The sequence below is a fragment of the Accipiter gentilis genome, chromosome 12, assembly GCF_929443795.1.
Source record: "Accipiter gentilis chromosome 12, bAccGen1.1, whole genome shotgun sequence".
NCBI lineage: Eukaryota > Metazoa > Chordata > Aves > Accipitriformes > Accipitridae > Astur > Astur gentilis.
Window position 1 is genome coordinate 18,965,947 of NC_064891.1, and position 27,723 is coordinate 18,993,669.

Below are 27,723 nucleotides of genomic sequence, written 5' to 3' on the forward strand. Positions count from 1 at the left end.
GAGCATTCAGCAGCACTGGGGAATCCACTGGGGAAAGAGAGGAAGAAGAAAAGCCCGAGTTCCTTTGAAGATACTTTTTCATGAAAATTTTAAAGTTTAATTGATACCAATCGATTTGTATGCATCGGGAATTTGCCTTGATCTGATTTCCCATTCTAACTTTGACAGGTGATGGAAACATTAAACAAAAAAGTCTGACTTAAAGCCATTAGTAATAAAAGAAAATAGCTACAATTACTATTATCAAATAGGTTTCCACATCACCTGCCTCCTATGTTTACAATGTATTACTTCTATTTACACACAGAAAGGAGATCTAGATAGAATGCACTTAATCTTTAAATTCTGGAAAGTAGTAGGGGGTGCTGAGTAGGCAAGACTGATTCAGCAAGCAGCAGAGACTTGAAACTTTCTTGGAAAAACATGATTTAGAAACATAATGCAAGCCAGCCTAGCTCTGTTTTGCTCTTTCAACTGTTTTTGTGGACTGCCCCATTAGGCAGAAGACCCGAGACTCTGGTTCTATTGAAATTATGCTGCAAGGGAACAGTAAAAAGGGGAGAAGAGAGGAAAAACTAAGAAAATCTGGTGTATGCTTCAACAACTGCTGGAGCATTTATTCATTTCAGTGCAACAGATCAATTAATAGCTTAAGAGAATAAATACTCCAGGGAAAAAATAAGTGATTTGATGCTTTAAAGAGGTCGAAGTATGTATATCCCCACGGCTGTTACTTTTACTGTATTTAGAAGTCAGAAACCGGCGATATTTTTCAGTTTTAGCCACAGAGGGAGGTAAATAGTGACATTTGCAGCTATTGCAGTAGTATAGTATAGAACACAGCATTTACAGACTGATCAGTTATTTAATTTATTATTTGTGGGTGGTAAGGTGTACATGCAGATGCAATCCCATATATACCAAGCACCTAGTCTAAATTTCAAGACATATGAAAACTTGTAATATTGAATAGCAGTGTGTGTATATATATATATAAAATCCTTGCAAATCAGGCTGTCAAGAGACTTTTGTTTGATACACTATTAGCCCAGCCTTGCAACTGAAGTGACATTACTCATTCTGGAGTGCAGTGCTGCACTGCAGTTGCCCTCTGGCTGTGCAGATACAGGAATTCAGTTCTTTGCTATAAGGTGCTATGATGAAAGGCTAATAGTGCTGGGTTTCTGGCAGGGAAGCAGAAGTCAGCCTATACCTTCTTCTCAACAGAAACCCAGTGCCCTGAAGTCCACTACCATGCCAGCACTACCATTTTTAAAAAGCCAGTGTCTTCCATCATCATTGCAGTGGCCCACAACAACTTCCACACAGTTGAACTACACAGGATCCAAGTCTTAGGTACACTGGTTCAGCTCCAGGCTTGAAGCCATCTCCTTCCCCACCCATACCTACAATTTGTCATTCCTCGCCATCCTGGAGATAACTTCCCAGATGAGTCTAGAGAAACCTTAATACTTATTATTTAAAGGAAAAGGATCACTCGCATTAATATTCCCCAAGTACATAGTGCAGAAGAATCCAAAACACAGTTTTTTCATCTATAAACTGCTCTCATAACAACAACTGAGAGCCTTCCTTACGGTTTCATTTCTAAATTCAGCATTTCAAAAGGCCGCTTGGAGCTCTGCTTCCTTAGATAATCCTCAGTCATGGTAACTGGCTTTGAATTTGCTTCTCTCTTATTCTTAGGTATAGCTATGACCTCATACTATAGTAGTTGTTGATTTTATTGAGCTAGTGTTGATTTGCCTGTTCTAAACCTTATGGTGTTTGTTGTTTTTTTTTCTTCTTTTGAAATATCAGTCGACAGGCTTCAAGCATACTGTTCACCTTAGTATTGCTTCCTCATAATAAAAATAATTTTCCTTTTTAATCCTTCCACATCAGAAAATATCAGGTTTATTATCAGGTTTGTGAGGTTTAAGTAAACACAGAAGGAAAACAAACATTTTCTCTGCTGCAGCTTGTCCCACTGGGAAGGCCACCTACTACTCCAAAATATGCTGCTGTCAGGACTGACAGTCGGGTACAACCACTACCGCTGATGAATCAGATGGTAGGAATCAAACCAGAAAGCAGCCTCACCACCTTAAATTTTGGGGGCTGAGCAATAGGCTCAGCCTCCTCAATGTCACAGCCTCAGGGACACCACATTATTTTCCCCCATCCCAGAGCAAGGTCCTTTGTTCCAGCCTTGCAAGGCTTTGGCACAGCTCTGGAATCTGTGTGTGTTTCCCCCCCCCCCCCCCCCAGCTCCCAAGGCTGAAAGCAATACTGCGTAGCGCACGCACGACACGTTCTTACAAGCAATTCACTTTGCTTCTTCGCTGACACAATAGTGTAACACCTCTTTGGAACCTAAATCCAAACAGCGAGTCCTCCAGGACTACTTTTACTGTTGAACTGTGGCTTCGCATTTTCTAAATTTATTTTGTGTGCATGTTGCATTCATTGTTTCGGTACTGAATCAAGAGCAAAATCCCTGCAGATCGGCTTAGAGAGCAACAAAAATTAAGAAATAAATCTATTTCTAAAGCTTTAAAAAAAAAAGAAACGAACCCTGAACTTACAAAAAAAAATCTTTTATATATTTAAATATGCAATATACCACAGAAGCACGAATACTCCGGAGTATGAATAAAGCGTGGATGAAGACAGGCGTGTAAGCGCACAGATGGGGAGCAGCCAGCTGCGCAGAAGAAGCACAGAGCGATGCTACCACCTTCTGGAGAAACCGAGGCAGCCCCTGCCCGGCCCAGGCGGGACTCCCCACCTGCTTGTGGTACACGGAAAGGGCAAGGAGATTCGCCTAACAAGAAGGTATCGTTGAACCTTCAACACGAGAAAACGCGCTCTGACGGTATTGTGTTAGCACGCCTAATTGTTTGAACTCGCCTGGCTCGTTTCGGCGAGCTCAGAGCAGTTCTTCGTTTGCCACGCGTAATCGATTAATTTGTCACGCTAAGTTACGAGGAAAGTGCGTTTACAGGTTAATTCTGAAGGAGCCCCTGCTTGGGAGTTTACATGATTCACCAAAAGGCATATGCCCGTTTTTAGACGCTTAACGATGTTGTGCGGTGATGAGGCTACGGTGTTAGTTGCTCACTGTAGTGGATCGCTGCCTGCCTGCAGACATATTGTAACTTAGCAGCCTAATGCAACACTGTGGAATTTCAAAACATCTGTTGCTAAGCGTTCTGCAGAGGTATGAAGGAGTTAGCTGTCAAAGCCCTTTACTGCTCTGAAAAATAGTGGACAAACTGGAAAGGAACCTGTACAATTATTATCCGTGCCATGAAGAAGTAGCAGTGAAAGAGACACATTCCTGCAATATTTTTTCCTGTTTGTGATAACGCTGTCTCTTGACAATGTATTTATTCTGCAGAACAGAAACAAGCATAAAAGAGGAACCACTACAGACTTCAACAAAAATATTTTCTAAATTCCAGATAGACTAGAAAAAAAAAAAAAAAAAAGCAAAAGATGAATTTTAAGTTCTCTGAGCTACCATGACTGCTTTATAAAGAACATACACTTCCAGTTATGTACTGCAAAAAACTTAATGGCAAACCACATATCAAGTTTGATTACATTGAACTGTATTTCTCTATTTGGTAAAAAACTAAAAAAGAAAAAAATCCCCCCTTGGATAGAAGCTATTCTCCACAAAACAACTGTTTTCAGGACATGACTGTCATTGAGCAAGCTATTCATACACATCAATAGAGGAATATAACCTTCAACACATGTGATGGATGGCATAATTTGAATTTGATCTAAACTTCCAACAAGCAAATCCAATTCTTCTGTTCCAAAGTTTAGGGTTTGAGCGTAGATTCTGAATGACTTGCATGTTACAGAAGTGAGGGTTTGCACCCCCCCCCCTTTTTTTTTTTTTTGGTCGATTTTTAACCCTTGTACTTTTTAAAGAGGCATTAGAGGCCACTTACAAGCATGTTTTCCTGGGCAAAAAAAATAAAGAAACGACACTGAAAAGCAGTGTTACACCTTTCTGCCAGATAAGCTGGCACAAAAAAAAAAAAAAAATTTTTTTAGATGCTACACCAAGAATAGTAGTCCTAAAGATTTTAAAGTTAAAAAGAACAACAATGCTGGACTGTATCTTCACATTGAGAATTTCTAGTAATTTTTCCCCTATGCATTTTTTCTGCTTTTCTTCCTATTTCTTAAATCTCATTGTCATCTTCCTTCCCTCCATCTTTATCATCTTCCATCAGTCTTCCAACAGCTTATGTGTAGTTTACTGCCCCTTGTTCATTCTCCCTCTTTTACATCTCCTTATCTCCATCACATTCAAGCACCCCAAAAGCCTACTGGCCTCTGTCCAAAAATACTTAGTCACAGATTTCCAAAAGAACATAAGTCCATTCTTACAAACGCCCTATATGAACAGATTATCAGCAGGACACAAAGTATTTAGGATAGCATATTCTTTAATCTGCTGGTATTTGGCACATCATGTACTCACCACATACAGAATAATCTAGTATGTGAATCACCATAAAGAAAAACTAAGAATAAAAATGTATAGCAGGAGCCAGAAGTGAGCAGGAAACACTTCTCAGAGGGGACAGTAAACCAATTAATATCCAATATGCAAATGCAAGGCTAATGATGCATTTATGCAGTGAAATTTCAAAAATCACATACTATAGAAGAGTTACCAAGATAATAATTAAATCATCATGTGAGGAGTGCAAAAGGAATCCAGGTTACCAATACAAATCATGAATCGGGGGGGAAGAAAAACTGTTTGCAGTTTGGTGTCAAATCTAAAGGGATAAGATTTTGGGTTTTGTTTTTAACTAGTTTGAGAGATTATCTTTCTAGATAATTACTACAGAAAACTAAATTTTGTTAAAAAAATTCTTGGAACAGGATCAAGTATACATGTTACGAAGAAGCATTATTAAACAAAAAGCAGCAAGAGCTCTGAAGAAGGCTGTGTGTCAGGTTTGAAACTTATCCAAAAAGGTTCTTGGATAATAACAGAAATACAGATATTTTACAATAGAAGTCTAAAAGATTTCAAAACAATACACTAAAGACTGAAAGTCTTGGCCTCTTTAAATTCCTTAGAAAAATAAAATTTAGGAAGTGGAAAGTCTTGTAAGTGGGAAAAGTATGTAGGAACTGGAAAGCAGTAAATTGAGTTTACAAATTGGAAGGTGACTTCTAACTGTCCTAGGAGGAAGGATCTAGAACAGCAAGAGAAACTATCAAAACATGCTGGTTTACATTAAGCAGGAAGCTAAGTTTTGTTAACACAACATCAATTTCTATGACAGAAGAGATCTAGATTTGTTACCCAGCAAGTCTTTCCCTATAAGCTCACTCCAATTAGGGAGACTTTACAATGCCAAGTTACAACCTCAGCCTTTTAAGCAATGACAAGTACTTGGAGAAGTGAGGTCTTTTTTCCAGACAGCTTATTGTCTTAAGAGGCAAATAGCTGTAAATGTTGCTCATTTTTAAGTAGAAGGTACATTCAGAATGAAGGCTACTCATGAGATGTGAATCACTGTCTATCTCAAGACCACAGCTCCTTTCTAAAGGGTTTAACACTTAAAAGGTAGGAAAGATCTATTGTAGGGATACACGATATATTCCATAAGCTGGAAGAGTAGCCCATTACTCTAATTTCTGCATGTTTGTAACTGTACTTTTGAAATGGGATAATTGCATCCAGTGTGTACTATGTTTTCTCCTATTAACCAAGATTAACATCTGCCTTCTCATGCAAGAAGTTCTTTGCCTTTTCAGTTTTCTGTCACAAAACTTCAGGTAAACCAAAGGCATGTGCCAGAAAGATGGCAGAGGTAAAAACTGTTAATCTAAAGACACAGTTAAAATTCAGTTTGACAAAGAAAATGTTATTTTACAGTGCAGTCAGAAGCTTGGTTTAGGCCTCTGATTTAGTAATTTGAGATCAGTTCTAAATATCCTCAGCAACAGAGCTAAAATTCACCACCAACATAATTTTGAAGTATTTAAAATTCAGTGCAAAACACATGTAGAACCATGGGAATGACTATGTTCAATTAGATCAGCATGAACCATGTAAACATTCCATTTGGTCATACATTTAACTTCACTAAGAATTAAATGCACACTTACAATTTTCTAATAAAGAAATTCAAGATATTATTACATTTTTAAAACATCATTTGTTAGACAGTAGATTCATTAGAAGGCATTGACTGAACTTTAATTCCACAGCAGGGAACACGTTCAAAGATTCAGTATTGCATTCAGAAGTAATAATAGATTTGCAAGAAATCCAATAATATTAAATGTTCTGTTGAAATCTAAAATACAAAGATGATGAAGTCACCACACACACTTATTGGTAACTATGTTACATTTTTACTTTAATTATTAAAACAATTAGTAAGAAATTTAAGTAATATTTGGCACACAGACTAAGGACATTGCTAGTGTCATGAAGGAATAAATTCTCCTTCAGCCCTGATCCATCAAATTTCAAATAGCCACCTGAACTTCAATGGTTTCCAGACTGCATTCAATTCTAAAACTGTTCAATACAAAACTAGATACCCATCATTTTTAAGAAAACCTTTTATTCTTTCTATTTATCCATAGCATCCTCATTCATAAGCTAAACTGAGGAAGAAGGTCAAGGGTAAAGGGAAAACTTCTGTGATACATTGAAGACTTAAAAGTCAGAGCACCATTTTGTTACTAGAGCAGAATTAGGGACCCAAAAACTCCCCCACCTCCCAAAAACTAACATGCTAGTTTACAAGCAGGTACCAGAATGAAATCTACACTCCTAGAAATCAGAGGTGTGTGGACTTCATGCTTGTGGAGCCAAGATTTTATGCAGGAATGATACTCTGGGTATAAATACACAAAGCTCTAAACCATCTGGTTTCTACTTTGTTGTAGAATAAGGAATAAATTTGACAGACATAGAACTGATGCAGGTGATACCAAAATCTGCAGGCTAGAGAGCGCCTTCTCACACCTCAAGAGCTTAAAAAGTTGGACATTTCCATGTATTTTACTGATATTTCATAAAAATAAACTAAACTAAAATAAAAAGGATGGAGGAAGAACCACAGGAAGGGAGAAAACTCCCCAAACCTTAAACTTGGTTATTTTAAACATTGTTCCTCACAATTTCGGTACTGCTCACTTTGTCTTTATGTCTCACATTTATCTGGAAAAAGTTTCAAGCAACAATTTCAACTTTGAGCTCAAGCTGAAACAAAACAGATATTGACAGCTTTAACTAGAAGATTTGAGCTAGCACTTTCCTAGCAGACACTTACAAAAAAGTTGTTCTAGAGGTTTTTTTTTTTTTAATATTATTTTTGTCTTTAAATCACGAAGGCATGAAAACACACTCAGATTTCATTGATTGCATTTTAAAAACAGCAAAGGCTGGAGCACTTGAAGTATTTCCTCATTTTAATTAGCCTTCTAATTCAATAAAGGCAAATGAATTTTTCAATAAAAGCAAATAAGTTTTGAAGATGGGTTTAACACAGATAATTTTTTTTTTTTTAAACAATGCTTTGAATTTACTTCTGAATGAAACTGAACTAACTAGTTCTCCCAATGCACCTTTTAAATTCCTAACCAGGCCAATATATTATAACAGAAAAAAAAAAAATCACTAATCACTACTATCAATTACATGAACATTAAAAACAAGGAGACTGGTAGTGAAATGCTTTTACCTAGTAATAGGATTGCTGTTTGATGCAGAACTGTTATAAATTAGCAGCAGGGTGGCAGAGAAGTCGGGCTCTAAAAGTTACAAGTATAAAGAGATAGGTGCATGGAAACACTGTCAATATATCCTCATATATTAAGATATAACAGAAATTAGGATTATGGTGAGGTTGTTTTTTTAAAGGATTTTTGTAATATCTGCACAGCAAACAAAAAGTAGAGTGTAAATGAAATAGTCTAATTGAGGCTGTGATCTTTTTAAACTAACACTTTCATTAGTCCCATTTTCATTCTAGGATTTGTTCCTCAGATTAGTAATAGATAGTTTAACCATTAGTTTTCTTTCATTTTACAGACACAGATTTATGCTTCAATAAACCTCACAACTGAAGGTTTCATTTTATGTGTGTGGTCCTTTCAGTTTTGTTTTGTGTTAGCTGGGGCAGGGAGGGGCATGTTTTGTTATTATTTCTTAAAAATATCAAGACATTGAAACAGGTCTAGAAAAGCTCATAAAAGTTGAGGGACAGGTTAACATTATTTCTATTCAGCTTCTCAATGATTGTGAGCTACCTAAGTCACACAAAAAAATCAAACAAACTCTATGTAATAATAATTACATACATACATTCCAAAGAAATAGATGTTCCTTAAAAAGAGGAGAAATCCAATAAAGGATTTTACTATTTAATACTTCAGAAGATAGTGAAATTCAGTGGCCCTTAGATCTAGGAAAGGCATATTAAGAAAGCATAAGCATACTTGTCAGAAATTGCTACTCAGTAATACTGGATACACTGGAGTTACAAAAAGTGGCATTTATTTGAGTTTACATATATAGTTTACTTCCCTCCAAAAGTGACTTCATTTATGCCTCCTAAACTTTTTGAAAGGCAGTATGTTCATGTAAACCAAAATACTTCCAACTGAAGAGACAACCCCTATTAAATTACGCTTGAATTTTCATGTGGTTTTCTCTCTGAAAGTTTGCATTGGAAATGTAATGCTATCCATACCCACTGCCTACCTAAAGACAGACATCTACTTCAGAGATTATTCAACCTTTCCTTTTAAAAATTATGTTCAGAGAAAACAAACCCACCTCCACCCCCACCCCCCGATTTAAAGAGGAGTTTCGAGTCCTCTTTGCTTCACACAATTTCAGCACTGTACCTCTTGACAATCTAAGCAAATTTTCCCACCATAAGACCAAAACTGACTTTATCTCAGTCTCTTATTCTGTGAAAGTAGTGAAGTATTTACCTTTAAGCATGACAGTAGCCTTGTTAAAATGAGCAGATACCCTCTCCCTTAATATTAAGGATGTGCTTCATTGTTTTTGTCGAATGGACTTTTGACTAGTTTAGAGCCTTATACCCACCACTGTGTAAGGGAAACTCCCTAGTCCCACTCAAGTCAATGTAGATTTTACCATCAACTTCAGCAGAATTGGAATGTCGCCCTAGGGTGACTTAGCCTTTATGCTAAGTTTTTCAAAGCCACTTAAGCTATTTTAAATTTAATGGAAATTGGGCATTCAGAATGCTTAGGCAGCTTTTGAAATTTCAGATTTATGTCTCGGCGATTAAGTTAAAGAAAAAAAAATCAAAGTAAAATTATTCTCAGAAGTTTCATAGCAACTCTTAGGCAAAAAAGTATGTCATGTTTAAGTTACGAGTACAAAACAAAGAAACATTTCTGATAGATGTTAAACTACAGTAGTCAAAAATGCATTTTGTTAGATAATTCTTCTACCTAATAGTATCCAGTCATTAAAGTGTAATATCAAAACCCTGCATTTTCTACCTAAGAAGGCCTGTGGTTGACCTGACTGGAAATAATAATCCACTGGAAAACAGCACAGTCAGAGAATACTTCTAGGAAGCAGATTTACTTAGAACTGGCTCAGTGCTAGCACTGTCACACAGGACCTTTTCAGTATGTGTATTGTGATGTGAGCACCTATGTTACAGAAAGAAAAAAGCGTTTTGTGAGCTGGTTTTAGTTTCACAAAGTCTAGCATAGTACTGGAAGTTATGTGAAGACATGAAGACAAATGCTGTGGCCATACAATGTGTCTCTTCAATATCCATTGAAAGAAGGGAAGGAAAGAATAACCCTTTCCTTCCATTTACCCAGTGCTAACTCATCACTGGAAAGGAAATAACAAGGACTATTAGACAAATACTGAAGAAGCAGAATTTCAGGCCTTCACGTAGGTCTAAACCCATATATAATCTCAACTTTGTACATGAGGTATTCCATATCAGGAAGTCCAACAGATCAAAGAAGAATATTTTAAAGAATGACTAAAAGAAGCTTGAACCCAAAACATACAACAAAAACTTGACAGAGTTGAAATGATCCATTCATCCCTTGTTAAAAGGTTTAACAGGAAATACAGAGTTCTGCATTGAAAGATTTTAAGAGAGAAGGAAAAGTAGTTCTCTGATCCAGCCAAATAACTAATGTACCTGCATGTTCAGGGAGCAGTGGAAAAGCTTAAATTAATAAGTGTGTTTATAGATGATTTACATCAGCTTCAAAGGCATGCATTTCCCATGTTAAAATTTGCCTTGACTGAGAGATATTTTTTAAGGAAATAAGGAACACCTCATGTCTGACTTTTATTCCACAGAAAATAATCCTAACAAAATTTGGAATTTAAAAAACATCCCAAAGACTTATCTATATATTTCAATATATTATTCCTTATTCAACTGAAAACTTATTTTTCTCTCTTGATTTCTGCATTTCAGACAGGAGAGTTTGCATACTTAAACTATAGTTGTTTTTGCATGAGTAGTTATGGATAGCACAAACATCTAAAAACCATCTCAGCAGTTTGCTTAAGTTTGATCCAATTCTTCATTGTTCATTTAAGTAGTCCTAAAATTTATGTGGGAAGCCATCAATTATATAAAAGCCTAGAATAGGTGGGGTTTGGTGTTTTGTTGGGTTTTTTTGTTTTTTTTTTTTTTTTTTAATTAAGCCTAACACCATCACAACAGAACCTACAGTTCAAGGAGAACTGACTTTGTCATTGTATGTATGCCCACATACAACTTGAATAGTGATATCTTAAGCTGAAATCTCTCATCACTTCATTAGAATACAAGCAATGGTAAAAGACAAAAAAATCCAAAGAATTAGTACACATAACCTTCTGAAAAAGAGCTCTTCATCTGAAAAGACATGAGTGAAACTTCATGAACCTTAACTACAAACTACACTAAAGGACGAGGGTCTGTCCAAACGGCAGTGCTGCATATATAGTATGTTACACCACCATATTGATTTATTGTAAATCAGAACTCAAACTTCAGTACATCTATAGTGTTAAATATTTGACTTCTATATACTGAAGTCTTTAACTTCCAACTAGTGAAATGTTCCCATATAAGATAGTTAGAAAACTGAAGTCAAGTCTTGCTGAAAATAAGGATCAGCAGGAACAATCTCTTCACAGAACATTCAAATAAACCAGAAAAAAAAAAGTTTTAACAAAAATATTCACAGTTTTTCTCCACCTTCCCATCTTTTTGAAGTTCAATAAGACTTAATCTTAGCACTGATCAGAACAACAAAGGAATCTGAGGTTACTTTACCAATAAAATCTGATAGTGACAATCATATTGAGGAACTTGAGATAGTAACAGAAGTTGCCAACTCGTTCCCCTCTTTTAGGCATATATCCTTCCTGTACGTGCAGTTAATGAGTCACGTCTGTAAAATGCACTCAAGTCTTTATAAACGCTGTAACCCCAAATCATCCAACTGCTCTGTTCAATGGGCAATACCTCCCGTGACATCTGACAACTGATATTATTTAGGAAAGAGATGAACTGTTGAAAAACCAGTTACTTCGTTAATACAAAGACCTCCGAGAAAAAGTGGTACTAAGACGCTGATGGAGACAGTGACTCAGACACTGAAAAATACATGAGGATCTACAATGCCAGGGGTATGTTCTGCCCCCCTTCAACCACAAGGGCAAACTGCACTTGAAATTAAGAAAGGCTTAACAATGGCTTAAAGACAAAGGAGAGAAACAGCTGTGGTGACTGGAATTTGGCCAGAGCAGCTAGAGCATCTCAAACCTTTAAAGACCTGACTACAAAACACAGAATTCAACCATTAGTTAACAGGAGATGCACCTTAATTGAACATTGGACCTCTGCCATCATATATATGTCAAAAGCCGAATTAGACACCAGACTTATGAAAGAATAATCATAAGACAAAATGAGAAAGTGTGCCTTAGCAGTAGTAATTAATTCAGGCAGTGCAGAACACAAGTCAGAACACTGGCTGACTAACAAGGAACAGGTGCACATTTTGCCACCTGTGGCACTAAGTGCTAGATCTTATTATAAAGCAGTACTCTGTGTATATTTTTCCAACAGAAAAAAAGGAAATACCAACCCAAAACCTAGTAATTTGGCACAGTTCTGTCTCATTAGCACTTTCCAGTCACAAAAGACCAGCAACAGAAAAATTAGCTATTCTAGGTCAGTACTAACAGATAATAGTGTGACCTGCAAAACCTTGCTACTAATTTCTTGCTTTTTTGACCACTAAATGCAGTTATTTATCAAAAAGCTACAAAAAAGCACGCCTATCCTCTAATTTCAAAAAAGTATTACCTTTACATTTATATAGCTTTCTAACTCAAAACTAGAACAACACTTAGAACGGAAACATACTTCATAGCAAAATTGCAATATGGAGAACATCTCCCTTCTTGTATAGGCTCTTTAGAACAGTGATTAGTAGTTCTTTTAATTCTGCTGCTCTATTACAACAGAAATTTCAGCTTTTTCACATTCATTTCAGACAGTCTACTCACTTGTTTCCAGAACAACCCCTCAAAACTTCTTGACTTGAACTTAAACCTACCAAATTTGTGGGCTATACTGACTGAAACTCAAAAGGTGTAAAGTTACGATGGGGTAAGGGTGGGGAATACACCAAAGATATTTTTGCAAGTTTATATAAATACTCTAACCACTTGTATTACAAAAAAATCTGGCTTCTCAAGAGTTATCTGGCCCTTGGTTTGGGTAACTCATGCTGTGGGATTCCATCCCATTTCAAAAGTAGAAACATACCAGAAAAAAAGAAGAAACTTTATTATCATTAGGGAAAAGTGTTTGAAGACAATTAAAAGAATTCCTAGAACTTCCACAGAAAACTACAAGTCTTAATCAATTTACATAATCCTCCTTATGCATAACATCCTTTCAAGAATTTACAGTTCTGACAGCCAAGCAGCCAGCAAGTAAACAGCAGGCAAGTAGAAGAGAAGTGATTTTCAAATAGACATAAGGAGTGGTAGATCACCACAACTAGCACTGAAAATTGGCCCTGTAAAAATATACACTTTTACACTCATTCTCATAGAGCCAGATAAATTCAGAGAGTCAACTCTTATTGTATTCCTAGGTGTACCAGACAAACACAAGGATGATACATTCCCAAATGGGCAGTTTGAAGATGTTCAGTGTTCAATGCTACTAGTTTTCCTGAGACTAAAATATAGTACTCCTTCATCCTTGGAACCTAGACTGAACATTTTATGCGTACTACATAAAAGCAGTTTCAAGGAATTTTGCTAGGAAAAATGTCAAGCATGTTATCTGTGTTACTTCCTCTTCTTTCTAGAGATCTGTTCTTTTCATGGTTTTCCCCTACTTGTTCAAGAATTTTATTCAATCTTAACTACACATATAGTTTAATTTTTTTATCCCCACTCCCCACCCCCATAGGATACTTCTCATAAATTAAGATACCAAACATTTGTCCATTATGCCACGCTCTCAGAGCTCTACCTCTAGTATTAGAACTGTCATTCTGTCCAGAAAATCTGGCCCTTAGTCCATATTCAGAGACTACTGTACCAAACTATACTTGTCTCGTGAAGACATGTTAGAAAAAGGAACACTATTGAATCATTTCAGAGAAATGGACAAAATTAGAGTTAGCTGTTTTGAAATTCCTGGCATCATCTTCAAGCACAGTCAGTAATAAGCCTTTAGAAGGCCACATCAGAATGACAATGAAAAATTTAAACAGATTTTTGCTAGTGGCCAGTGCTCTTAACCATTCATATTGAATGGCTGAAATAGCAGCTGCAGTAGCAGCACCAAGGTTGTGATCAAAATTGATAACGATGCACATACATTAATTTCTTTTCTTTGACACTGAAGTCGGTTATAATTGTTAGTTGCAGTGAAACACTAGCACAGCCACAGGCATTATTTACATATGTGCATAGTTATCGCATGTATATGCTTGTGTAGTCATTTGATTGACCTACAGAAGTATATTGACTATGAACATTGAGATAGGAAACTAATCATTCCTTGTATATATGTATGCATATATTAGTTGTATAAGATACTGTAAAACTACATTACATCAAATCACAAGGATATCCGGGTAAAAAAGGATCCCAAGATGCATGAAATGTAAAGGGCAAATAAGTGGCAAATTGCGCCCTGAACAGCCCACCATCTAGACTGTTGTATATATGTAACATGGAGGTCACAAATTTATGACCATTATTAACTGTCATAATAAGAACAAAGAACAACAAGGTTGTCTCAAACATCATTGCCTTCTTCCATTTTCTAATAAACTAATTGAGCTAGACACAAGACATTTAAGATGAAAGAAAAGACTATAGTAAATGAACATCTTCCATAAAGACAATTTAGTATTTTATGGAAGTGTATATTCAAATATTATTCCTCCAAATGGGGGTGCAATAAAAGGTATAGAGAAAAACAGAATATTCAAGGGGTAGAAGTTAACAAATTGTGAGACTAGACCAAGGAATAGGACTAAAATTCGTCAGAAAAACACAACCTCCTAATAATACACACCATAAAAATGTGTGATCTTAAAGAAGATACCAAAGGTGATCTTAAAATAAAGAATACTACTCATTCAGTGAATAACTTTACTACAATTCATTCAGGATTATAAGTAAGTCCAAATTTAGTACTCCTACAAATCAAATTAACTTTCAGGAATTCAGTCTCAGCCTTATGGAAACATTCTTCTAGTATCACGTAATCCTACCTATTCACATAGTGAGACGAGTCTGATACACAAACAATATATCCAGATTTTCCATTTACCTTTACACCAAAGGGATAAGAATCAAAAACATTTATTTTTTTCTTTTGAAATGAAATCACTATTAGTCTCACAATCTTACCCCCCCATCATCAAACCCATCAGAAGCATGAATCAGGGAACAATTCAGTTGTATATTTCAGGTCTACTCAACACCAGCTGAGCCAGGACAAAGATTAAGCATCCTTCCCTAGATTACATATTTCATATACAGTTTGAAAGCTACAGCAAATTGAAGAAAGCACAACAATGCCTAGAACCCAAGACAATTTATTAAGTTATAATTTTTGGTTATCATGTTCATCATTTCTAAGAATTTCTTATAAAACAAAATAAGCTTGCCTAAAATTGCTGAAAACAAAATCATTTGCTTGGAAAAAACACTTACAAAAAAGAGACGAAGCACTCCAGGCAGTCTAGAGCTTATGTTCATCTGCCAACATATTATATCAAAGCACAACATTTTCTAACCTGAAACAACGCTTTGAACAAAGAATTACTGCAATCTGTACTTGTTACAAATTATCAGTGATTTGATGATGAAACAATGTACAAGCATTCTGCAGAAATCTGTCCATCACAGTATCAATGACAACAGATAAGAAACAGGTGGAAAGCTACCACTAGACACACGACTTCTAAACAAAGCACAGATCTAGTCCTGTCAAAATTTTGAGGCTACTTAGGAATTAAAATACTATGGAAGCATTTAATCTTCTTTCCATCAAATAAATGACTTCATAGTGAGATAGAAACATTTTGCTTGGGTTTTTGCTGACATCCATGCTGTTACTTTTTTTTTTAATATAATTTCTGACCAAATAGGTATCAACGGTTTCTCAATACAAACCTAGATTAATCAACATACAGTCCTACTTCTGTAGGGGGATACACAGAACAAAACCAAAGGGTAAGGGAAAAAAGGTCCATGTACATCCTTTAACAACACACATTCATGGTCACTAAGTGTAAAATGGAACTGTCACACTTTACAGTTTCACATGAAGAAATCCTTTAAGCAGCCTCTCATGAAGCCTTTCCTGCATTACAACTGTTTAAGCAAACATTTTATGTTGGTTCAGTCATAAGTGGTAAAAATACTGACCAAAACAGGACAAACTGCCAATATTCTGTATCTGAATTATGTTTTTGAGAAGATGGGAGCAAGACAAGCAAGAAACTAAGGACAGAGCTTTTTCCGGGTTTGTCTTCCCAGTCTCCTTAGTACTATTGGTCAAGTAGCATTGACTACTCACATTACAGATTTTACATAAAGTTTTTGTTCATTCGATAATGACAAGTGAAAGGGTTATTTAAATTTCAAGAAAAATTACTGTATGCCTGTCTCACTGATACAAGGTCCCAAACAAGCAGTATTTTCCACTAGTCCAATGAGGGGGCTGGGGGGAATATCATTCTTTGTTGTGCTACTCCACAAATATGAGAAGACCTGATATAAGGCAGCCCAGAAATTCATCACAACACTACTTAGTTTCTATATGTATAGTTTCTTACTACAGAAGTAAACCTATCTGAGAAGTTTTTCAGCTTGGCAGTCCAGAAGAATACAGAAAGAACCTAATTTTAGAAGTATTTGTAGAAATACCATATTTCTCCAAAAAGAAGTCAGCAGAATCCCATAGTGAATATTCAATATCTACAAGCTAAGCAAACCATCAGCAGAACTGGGCAATCCTAGAACTGCAATGTTAAAAAAAAAAAAAAAAAAAGGAGAGAGAAGTTTCCTCTTTCTTGTGAATCAAAAAGCATTATATATACACTATATAGTGTATGTCATGGCTGTGGCTTGTTGGAAAGTAAAGCTGCTTAAAATGTAGGACTGAAGACCAGTTCTTCATAGACCTTAATATCAACTCAAACTAGTTTTTCCTTCCAAAAGCCAAGGTTTAAGTTTTAATTTTCTCTTCCTTCTCCACATCTGATGTTTAATGCAAGTGAAAACACAGAGGGGTTTTGACAAACAATATAGACAATGAGTTTGGATAAGCAACGGTTTTGGCTGGCCTACGGAATTTAGTAATTTTCTAACAGTGTGCAAAGTAGGAACCAAGATTGGTTTAGACCTAAACCCAAGTTTACCAGCAATTCAAAATGATACATAAATTCATCGCACCATGAGCTGAAATTCAAGGATCAGTAAGTGATACATACAATTTCACATGGGAAATGGACATGAACAAGAAAACCCAACAAACAGGTTGGATTGAAATACTTGTACTACATATCTTTTAGAAAAAGACCTTTTTCACACCCTCTGTGTGAAGTTACAGATTATTTGAAGTGTTGGAAATGGTAATAAGCATGTTGGCTCTATTCATTGCTTTAAAAAGGACACAAAATTATCTCTCCTTTATTTCTCCCCCGGAAAGAAGTCTGCATTTCATCATACATCATGACCTGATGCGACTCCATTGGGTGATGACAAACCCTCTTAAACTTACTTTATATTTTCTCCAAGATTGAGCTCAAAGCAAGGCACATAGCAGTTGATTCATAGATGTGCTGATGTGGAACATATTATTCATAGACCTGAGTATTCAAGGGAGAAGGAAGGGGGTCACCAGCTCCACAATAGTATGCTAAGCAGAACACTTGATTGCTTTTCCGTGAATAAAAAAGCTAAGTTAAGCAACTAGATGGTCTTCACAGGGATACTTAGATCTGCTTACAACAGATTATCCAAACACAAAACTGCACAAACACTAATGACCAAAGCAGAAAACACCAACTATCATCTGAAAAATAGTATTTATTTTAGACACACACAAAAAAAAAGACAACTATCTTTCAAGCCATTGTTTGAGTATTAGAAAATTCTTAATTTTTCATTTTACCACATTCTTGGGTTACTTTAAACAGAAAGCAGTGAATACATTTAACTCAAGTGTTCTATAACAAACGTACAAGCTTTTTGCACCAAAAATTACAAACCATTATGAAAATGTCATATTTTCATAACAGTTTTCTACAGAAGACTGACTTTATTACCTCTCTGCTCTTAAAGGACGCTCAAGTTGCACACAAATTCTGTTAACAAACAGAACGTGCTGTTTTAATTCATTTTTGGAAAAAGGAAGTTTCAGCCTCTTAACAGTGGGGACAAGGATGGCAAACACATGGACAACTGCTGAGAGTAGTTTCATCCCAAAAGTCAATGCATAATTTCCACATAAAGTCAATAGGCAAATATAAAAAATTAAACCTAATTCTTGCCAGCTTTGAAAATGAGTGCTAGAAATAAAGTTGCATTGTTTTGGGTTTTCTTGGTTTTTTTCCTGTCTGAATAGTTTTGGTCAGTGAAGTGTCTTCACGGTGACAGTTCAAAAGAACAGTTTACAAGTCATTTAAAGGTTAGCTTAACTATGTACAACTTTGTAATACTGAAGAGCATTCACTTTTAATACAGTAGAAATCTATGTCAACAGGTACTTTTGAGATGTATCTAGTCTTCTTTGTGTATGTCTACAATGAAATCATTCTTTCATAATATTAACATGTATAATGGACAAACAAACAAAAAAAAGAAAAAAGAGTACCATGAAGAATACCTGTTAAACGAAAAGCACACTGCATTCTTACAGCCCATGCTAGCACAAACGCAAACAAGGGAGCCAAACCCATACCAGCTGGCTGGTTAGCAAGTTAGCACAATGCTTATAAGTAGATAGATATTCTAAATGTTTGTTCTCACTCAAAAACACTTTCTGCTCTGCTCCACGCATAGTCAGAAAAGAGCAGAGAAAAGGCTTTATGACAAAGTTTGGAGCTCTCATTAAATGTGCACAACTGAAGAAAAATAATTTAAGTAGTGAAGACTGAACCAGAAAGTAATAATAAACACATTTCTTTCATGGATGCCTTCTGAAACAGTTTAAGATTTTTTTTCCCTAGCTTTCCAGCATATGAAATATAAAACATGTCCAGGGACTCCCTAACCCAGTAATTCCTTTTTGTAAAAGTACCACCTACAGGCTGCTATTGTTGAGAAGAGCTACAAAGCTTCTGTAAAATATGCTTTTAAAAACATACGATAACGATTTAACAACAAATATATTTGAACGTACTGGACACAACAGAGGAAGCTTATTTTTTTAATCTGGATATTAAAACTGCAGGGAAATGCTTATGTGTTTAATAACCATAACATGATTTAGTGAAATAGATGCATAGAATTTCATATATTTAATCTGACATATAACTTTCTATTTAGTCATAGAATAGCTTTCCAGTTGTTATTTGCTGATTAAATACTTAAAGTATAAGTAATGCAGCATTTAAGGTATTAAAAGTTATTCCTACATTCAGGAAGTAGAAACCAATGTGGTTTTCATGCTTTTGTAAGAGCATAATGAGTACTCGGGGAAAATAATTCCTTATTCTGTATTTTAATTTATATCACACATAGCATAAGAAAGCAAATACCAAGCTGTAGCATCAATAATCACTCCATCAGCCAGTAGCTCTACAAGACCAGCTCTGAGCACCTTGTGCACACCAGAAGCAGCAGCTGAGCTGGTTCTTTCTGGGGCATAATAGCATTACCCATTACAGCTCAACAAGCTAATTTACCTGAGACTGGCAAACTCACTCCGTTCTGCAGTCAGTCAAAAAAAGCAACGTTGTCATCAACTTCAGCAAAGCAAGATTTTAGCTTATTACAATCCCTTCGTGAATCTTCAGGGAACTTTCTCCTGTCCCTCCCCCCAAAAGGGAGTCTACAGAAGTCACACCTACTTTACTAATTTCTGCAGGACTTGTTTCATTCAGTTTTGACTGTTGGAACAAGCAGAACCCATAGGCAGTCACACTGTCAGTTACTTCAAGAGTTATACTCGACAAAGTATGTTGAAGATCCGATTTACTATGATTAACAGACAAAATAAAGTTCTTTTCTAGTTCAAAAATAATGTTAAATTGATATTTTGTGTTGGGATTCAGCAGAAAGAAAAGTTTAACAACAGAATCATGATGAGTGAGAGACAGACACACGGCCATCTGGATAGTATCAGTATGAAGGTATAAGAAATGCCAATAAAGCTGCTTAACTTACAATTGTTAATGTTAACACACAATTTAAGAACCACCTTCCAAAGATTCATAAATGTTTATGTCAGTGTTTAACATTAAAGCTACTATCCTGAGTTCCCTCTGAAGAAGTCTTGGACTTATGTTAGCAGTGACACTGTACTCAAATTCCCTAGCTTAATCTTATGAATGCATTTTAATAATCAAGTTCAAGGCAAAGAAATTACCTGCCTTTATTTTTTCATGCAGTCACTAACACTTAAGAGTGTGGAAATTGGGAATTGTATATAGGTGCCTTTAAAAGCAAATAATACAGAAACAAAACAAACACATTTCAGTATTATTTGAAGAAACATATTTCTAAACACACTAGGAAGAAAGCTTCTATAGAAAAAGTAAGATGCAGAGAGTTCCACATCTGCTATCTCTGACACAGTCTTTGCCAATGCATCACAGAAAGTCCCATTGTTTGAACTCAGTAGCAACATCCCTGTCTCATATCTTCTGCTTCCTAGACCTACATACTGCATACCAGCTGTATATGTGTAAGAAAGTGCTCAGGTCACACCAGTCAGGTCCTAGAATCTAATGCACAAGGAAATGAGAAATGCATCAGCATTTATGGTTAATATCTATATAGGCCTTGATGCCCATCTGCAACATTCTACCCCAGAATTAGATTAATTCTTACATGCTTTGTTTTTTACCCTATATAGATGTGATTAATAAAGGGCAGGTTCTCTACCATGTGGGAAGAAGTGGATTAGTCAGAATGAACTAAAACAGCATCCAAACTACACATTTGTTTGAACGAAGCTAGCTAGACATCAGAATGAAAGGGACTGATCTTTATGCCCTGGAGTGTAAAAGTCCCATCAATTTCTTTGCTGCAAATCTTTAGGTTGAACCAAAAATGAGGATATATAGACATTCAAGAAGAGTACATTCAACCTGAGAAATCAACTCGTCTCGAACGCTAATCTACGTAAGTTTATAGACCAAGTTTACTGAAAGCTAGTGAATCTCCACATTAATGCAGGGTATAAAACAGAATCTATCTTAACAGCAGAATTAGAAATTCAGGTCAATTGCTCAGCATAATATCTACTCTTTACTTCCCTCGTGGTGTAAATTATTCTTAAAAGGACTATGATGGGTTTCATAAAAAGTATAGTTGATATGCTATAAATGGCAGTTGTATTCTTTCCCCTCACCATATCATTTAATACTAGCACAAATACACCTTCGTACCAATAACAGTTTCTTTTTCTCCTTTCTGCATTATTGAGCAGGATTGTCAAGCAAATCTGGTATTTTGGCAAATGACCAAGTACTAAATGTTTTCTATTTAAATTAAAACCACATAAAGTCACTAGGACTGAAGTATATTTTGTTGAAGGGTCTTCATAGCATTCTTGTAACCATTTTAGATGCTATCTGTGACAGAACTCAGAAGTTCTACTTTTATGAATCATATTTTTATTTTTTTCTCTCTCTCCAAAACAAAGAACACGCTTAAGTGTTCTGTGAATGCAAACATCTCTCTCAGGAGAGAGGGGAAGTGAGGACTTCTTGGCCTTTTTTTTTGTCTGGGTTTGGCAAGGGTTTTGGGGGGTTCTTTTGGAGGCAGGGAAGGGGTTGGGAGAGAATAAGACTGGAAATAGGTGCTAGGATTTTAAAAAGTTTTTTCTGTAATTCAGCCACACGTTGTTCCTCAGAGTATCAGTCAAGAAATAAAGATCATAAAGAGTTCTAGTCCTGTGGAAACTAAATATACACCTGCCATTTTCTGTATCAACATGATAATACATTAGTAGACTTAACTATGTAGAAGGACTGGAAGTAGCACTCTAGTGTTTAGAGGTTGGCAAATTAGTTTTGTCAACTGATCCGAGTCTGAGTCTCCGGGTGGTGGGGAGGGGCAAACAAAGCACTTGACATGCTCCACAGAGCTTGCTTTATCATGCTGAAAGCCACAAATGCTTCAGAAATCCAAGATTTCTGGCAGCACACATATCACCACATCCTTGAAAAAATGACATGGTGTTTACCACCACACCTCATTAGCCAGGTAGGTAATTAAGAGCACTGAGGATATCAAGTCAAGTCAGAAATTACCTACCAATAAAGTTAAAGCTTTGTGGAAACACAATGTTTGCCTAGTACAGGATGGATGTTCAGCTCAAAACCAGAGACCAGAATGACAAGTGTTTCTTTATGATACTTCTGTAACAGCACTTACCTGGGGTGAGGGAAACTTACTTTGAGCTTGTAGCTTTTTTTAAAAGAAAGTGCCAGAAACTCTGAAAGTTGTTGGTTGTTTGGTTGTGTTTTTTTTTTTTATTCACAAGAGTAAATAAAGCTTTCAAAAACAGTCTTGTGGTGGGGGAAGGGTGAACACGCTGAATGTTATTAAATTGTCTGGAAAAGCACTATCCACCTATTACTATTCCGAAAACCATAAGTCCTGCAACATGGATAAATCAGAGTTAAGATAGAAGCTTTGAACTTTAGACCGTGTTATGGTTTTACCCCAGCCAGGAACTAAGCACCATGCAGCTGCTTACTTAGTCCCAACCCCACCGCAATGGGGTGGGGGAGAGAATCAGAAGGAAAACAGCAAAACTCTTGGGTTGAGATAAAAACAGTTTAATAGAACAGAAAGGAAGAAATTAATAATGATAATAATAACAATAATAAAATGACAATAACAATAATAAAAGCATTGGAATATAAAAAACAAGTGATAGACAATGCAATTGCTCACCACTCGCCGACAGACGCCCAGGGAGTTCCTGAGCAGTGATTCCTCAAGGCCAGCTCCCACTAGTTTATATACCGGGCATGATATCACATGGTCTGGAATACCCCTTTGGCCACTTTGGGTCAGGTGCCCTGGCTGTGTCCCCTCCCAGCTTCTTGTGCCCTGCCAGCCTTCTCGCTGGCTGGGCACGAGAAGCTGAAAAATCCTTGACTTAGTCTAAACACTGCTTAGCAACAACTGAAAACATCAGTGTGTTACCAACATTCTTCTCGTACTGAACCCAAAACTTAACACTATACCAGCTACTAGAAAGAAAATTAACTCTATCCCAACCAAAACCAGGACAGACAGATTATTCATCAAATTGTCTCAGAGAAGAATAAGATATCTCAAAAGTAACAATGATTGCTGAAGAGAATTAAGGAAAAAGGGGCAGGGGGGAGGGGAATGTGGAGAAAATTTGTGAATAGGAATCCACTCTCTCTACAATCTCCTATTTGTTTGGGATAAATCTGTCAGTGTTTTGGTGATTAAGTGTTTTCTGAATTTTCCTTGGGGGGTGGGGGGGGTGGGGGGTGGAGAATGCTAGACAGATTTTGAAATTACACTTCTGCTGTCAAAATTCTAACCAACCACCACAAGTAAAGCTCATTTTAAAATCCAAAACAAGACCTACAAATTTCAGATGCAACTTTGGTGTATTGATGGTGCCACATACTGGCTGTAGAAGGGAGACCATGGCCTTTGCTGCATTTTCCTTGCCTTCGTCTGTTCCCTGTTGACATCAAAGATTAACGTTCACAACCTATTTCCTACAGTAGTCTTAACCACAGCTTACAACCCCATACGTTATAAACCATCACATTCCAACACTCCATTCTTAATACAATTATACATCTTTCTAATAGGAGAAACCAATCAATGTATGCTTTTATTATGCATGCAGATATTGCTTTTAAAAAGTATATCAAAATAAACAAGAGCATGCAAAAAAGTCAATGGATACAGTGACATCTTTCAAATACCTGTCTTCTTGCATTTCTAAGTAGACAAATATTTTAGCTTCATCCTACACCTCTCAACAATTCTTAGGGTAACTTTTTTCAACTTTTTTCTTCTCTGTTGGGTCTTAACATGTCCTTACTCTATCAAACAGTTCGTGAAAAAGGCAGTAACAGGAAACATTAAACAATAACATTAGGAAAGATTCCTCTGAAATAGAGAGGCTATTACTTCAAGAATTAGTCTTAGATCTCTGTTGGTTTATTCCTATTAATAGAATGGGGAAACCTAGGTCCCAGCAAGAATTCAGACACCTAGATTCAAATTTAGTTTAGTATGACTTCCAGTGTTACACCTCCTCTGTTGAAAAGTTTTGCTTATAAAGAATATCCTCCATCCACAAAGACTAAATATCGTTTTTGTTCAGCTGCAGCCTACCCACAGGAGATATTACGCGTCCTCAGTTTTTCTTTATTTTTTGTTCTGTAAGTATCTGTTACAAGTCACAGACTGATTGTTCTTTGTAAATGAAAAGAAAAAGTATGGTCTGCATACCTTCAATGCTTGTAAAAATAAAAAGTTCAAACACAAAGTCGAGGGGTGATCTGCTATATAAAAACAGAAAATTACTACAGAGCTAACACACATGTTTATGGAGAAGAGATAAGGTCATTTTGTGTAAGAGCATATCTAGGTTCAAAATAGAACACCTTAATTAGATTGGAAATACAGTAGGAATTGACAATATTAATAAACACGAGTACATCTCAAAGAATTTTGAGGCATGTCAGGCAACAAGCCATTGTTGGTTGGTCTTCTTGGTTGTCATTCTTCTTGGTTTTATTTTTATGATTCACTATCTAAGAAACAAGTATGCTAAAAAAGTGGCTACAGAAATGTTAACCTGCTACTATTTTCTTCAAAATGGATATGTCTCCCATAATTCCACATTTGGACACAGAATAATTTTTAGCCAATCAAATGAAAAAGCAAGCAACCACACATGCCATGCTATGGGTTTTCATAGTAGTAGTAAACTCAAAACTCTCTGACTTTGTCAAGGACCTGTTACAGAATTCAAGTGACATGCTATTGCCAGAAGTGACAGGAACTGGATTACTAGGGACAGTTTCTCACTTATTTGCCACTGACAGGTACAAACTTCAGGCATTAGCAATACTTGTACATGTGTCTGGCACTTCCCAGTCACTAGGGCTTCTTGGAGACTGTCCCTCTCATCCACAGAAAGATCTTGATCAAGCTAAATATGAAGCCGTTAATTAGTATGGAGGGGAATTAGATAAGTAAATTAGACCAAGACATTCTCATTGGTCAAAGTCATAGAACATTAAACAATTTCTTTTAAAAGAAAGTTGATTCTCCACTGCAAAACTGCAGTATCAATGTTAGCTCTAATCAAAAAGTAGATTAGACCAAAAGCAGCTGCTTAATAGCCTGATCTGAGTACCTAAACACACTTCTCCAAAAATACCCGACAAGTTAAATTTCACCACACCCATTGACTTCATTACCAAATAAGGCTGATTATCATGCAATGCCTGTAATTACAGAGACTTTCCCTCAGTGTTTTCCTTTCCACACTTCCAGTTCCCTGTAAGATGCTAACCTGATATGCTCAAATCAAATGAAAATGTTATTAGTATTTGTTGGTTTGAAAAAAAATTTTGGAGTACAAAACCTGATCATAGGCAAAGAGTTGCCTGGAAATATATATATCACTCTACGCATGAAATATGAAACTCTACGGACTGCATTATTGACCTCTGTAAGACATAACCTAAGTCACAAGATCCTCTGCATTTGCAGTTTGTTCCTACAAAGCTATCTGACTTTATCTTGTAATAGATATGAAAGTCAGGGAGGCTTTAAAAATAATCAAACATGTTTGGCATCATATATGAATGAATATTTAGAGATACTGCTGCCTTGCACTAGGCACCATAACCAAGTTTCTTGAAATAAGTGATTGTCAGTAGAGATTTTGAGAGAATTTCTATAGACAAATCTCAACGCACTCTGCAAAGACAATTGGAAGGAAAGGGGAAAAGTAGTGAAAAATGACCAACTTGTTACACTTATTTGAACCAAAACTTTAAAAGACCATTAGACTGTAAAAATGGCAATAAAAGATCAGTTAGAGTCAGGGGTGGGGGCATTCTTTTGATCCAGGAATATGATACCTATGGAAAAGTAACCGAACTAAGAAACTGGATTTGCTTCTTACCCACACATATAGGTTGACAAAACATCTGCTTGTCCAGCTATGTCTCTTCTATGTCTATTTTTTAACCTAAACCAAACTATTTTATGTAAAAAGTATTTCCATCGCAGTAGTCACTGCTCCAAGAAAAACAGAGTTCTTCAACAACTTTAATTCAATATCTACTTGCAAGAATTGAGTTGCTGAGTAGAAACCCTGATGTTAGAGACACTAGACTTACCTGATAGATCACAGCCTGGAGGTCTGAGAAATTACTCTCTGCAACTCAAAGGCATTTGATTCACTGAGCTGTGCCAGGAAATTTTACTTTTAAATAAATAACTTTAATTAGGAGTTTGTTAAGTCACTTTAACTCTCGCCTATCAAAACTTATTACCTGTTACCTTTTCCCTTCCACTTTGAAGTCTTGGTGACATTTTTCATAGAGCATTATGATACTTACAATAAAAAAGTGTTTCAAAGCCATCTTGGTTCCCCACCCACCCCCACCCCTTGCCCAGAGTAATAAAACTGCACAGCTGAAAAAGAATGGTTTCTCTGTAAATGTGGCTATATTGCAAGTCTCTCACCCAAAAGGAAAATTCAAAATAAGTTTACTGTTCTTCAAAAACAGATTACTTGTGCAATACTAGGATACGTTAACACAAAATGTCTACATCAGTAATATGGGACCATTTTTCTTGCTCCTGCCCCAATGATATTACAGTATCTATAGCCCTATGCTATAAATCTCACATGAACAGAAATTGTCCTCTGTCAACTTTCAAACCCGCACAGATTACTAAATACTTCCAATACATCTGGAGAGTCTAAAGTTATTTTCAGTTATTAGTATCACAAAAGTCAGCTTCTCAAACGTCCTCAGCTCATCAAACACAGGAAATTAGCTAAAAAAGCTTAGGTGACAGAGGCTAGAAAGTAAAAATATGGTCTCAGTTTAAAATGGAGCCCTCCTCAGCTAAGAAATAATGGTTTTTTCCTATTGAGTTTCTAGATCCTGCTGAAATACCAGTCTGCCAAGACCTGAAATTCAGTGTTGGCATTACTAATTACTTTAACTTGCTACTTTTGACAGAATTACAGGAAGGACAGAAGTGGTACTGCCATTCTAATATACTCAGTTGCTGAACGAATCTGTCCAGCCTCCAAAACAAATGAGTTTGTAGCAAGTTTTTGTTTAAAGTACCTGTTGCAAAGATCAAATGAACCTACTCTATTTTTCACAAGTTACTTATTTTTTCCATGACTAAATATTGAAGATAGCTGCAAAAGGAACAGACAAGCTTACTTGACTGGAAGAAGTACTATTTTGTGGCTTAAAGTTTAACAAACATCTTTGAACATCCAAAAGTTTTATCTCACTTATAGCAGACGTATTTCAGTAGGGTAGTACTATTGATTTTAGTATATTTCCACTCAGAATGCTGTGTATTTTAGTATTTCCCAGAGCTGGGGTCTAAAATAACTAAATGCCTACAGACAGAAATTGTTCTGTATAACAGGACTGGACACTACACATCTTATTTCTTCTACTTTGTTGTCTCTGAAGTAATGAAATCAGAACCCAGAGCAGATGTTTTTGACTGCACACAATCATTCACACTACATTTTCTTTCCCCCTTTGTTCATCAAAACTATTATTCTTAGAAAGGAAACAGATACATATATGCACACACTCACATATGTAACATATAGAAAAAGCTTTCTCTGCCAAAATATCATTCCCTTTGGCCAACAACTAATCAGTTGATTTAATGGTTGCTGCAGAGTTAGGTCACTAGGAAGA